Source organism: Megalopta genalis, unplaced genomic scaffold (genome assembly GCF_051020955.1).
Source record: "Megalopta genalis isolate 19385.01 unplaced genomic scaffold, iyMegGena1_principal scaffold0343, whole genome shotgun sequence".
Classification (NCBI taxonomy): Eukaryota; Metazoa; Arthropoda; class Insecta; order Hymenoptera; family Halictidae; genus Megalopta; species Megalopta genalis.
In genome coordinates this window covers 138,983-140,000 of record NW_027476412.1, presented here as the reverse complement: position 1 = coordinate 140,000, position 1,018 = coordinate 138,983, and the positions used below count along the sequence as shown (strand labels likewise).

At 44.5% G+C, this 1,018-nt stretch overlaps 1 non-coding gene across 1 annotated transcript; it reads right to left on the bottom strand.

The window, feature by feature from the left end:
• Positions 1–626: 626 nt before the first annotated feature.
• Positions 627–781, bottom strand: LOC143263159 (5.8S ribosomal RNA). The gene has a single exon (XR_013036707.1). It is a non-coding gene; the product is annotated as a 5.8S ribosomal RNA (ribosomal RNA).
• Between the last annotated feature and the right edge of the window lie 237 nt (positions 782–1,018).

Below are 1,018 nucleotides of genomic sequence, written 5' to 3'. Positions count from 1 at the left end.
TCGATACAATTCGTACACAAATGTGTCGTACGAAGAGAGAGACTTTTTTTCCTCTGGCAACATAACGGTAAGAGACATCCTTCCACACTCATAGGTTCCACTCCCTGGGGCTATGATATATATATACATATAAATTCAAATTCGAAGCAACGGTCACAATTCTACTCTATATTTTTGCGGGTTATGTGTTCTTTCGTTCAATTTCTTTCATGCGTTCGTTCGATCTCTGTACACAGTCTTCACATAGGACAGACTCGTGTAGTACGCTTTCGTGGGTTAAACCCATCTCGTTTCATTTCAGGCGACGTCGGGAGCGCGTTGAAAATGTACCAGTGAAATCTCGATAGTTCTACGGATACGAATCGTCCCGAAAAAGATTTTGTCACCGCTTCGAAGCGGTGTTTCAGACGGGCGGACGTATATAAAACATATACGACACACGACACCGCCTTCCACACTCACGCTAGTTCGAACACGATTTCCATCTCTCTCGAAGACTGTTAGACGTACGTAAAATTTCTCAATATTCATAGGACCGCGACAAACGCCGACGAAGCGCCCATCATTCGCTCGTACGTATATAGGCAACAAGTGCCATCAACGCAAGCAGTTTATAAGTACGTAAACGACCCTCAGCCAGGCGTGGTCCAGGAATTGTATCCGTGGACCGCAATGTGCGTTCGAAATGTCGATGTTCATGTGTCCTGCAGTTCACACGTTGACGCGCAATTAGCTGCGTTCTTCATCGACCCACGAGCCAAGTGATCCACCGTTCAGGGTAATTTTTCCCTTTTATTCTCTCATATATAATATAATGTGTATTTGCTATCCACCACATTTTTGTGTTATATTTCGGAACAAGCCGATACCCGAAGAGCTCCAACCAGCGCGCGAAGGAGATTCGGGAGTCGTCGTACAACGACATAATTGTCCCTTAAAGAACGAGATATTTCCGTCGAAACCATATATATATGTACGAGCAAATCCAAAACCACTGTTTTCTTGCAAGTTCGACGGT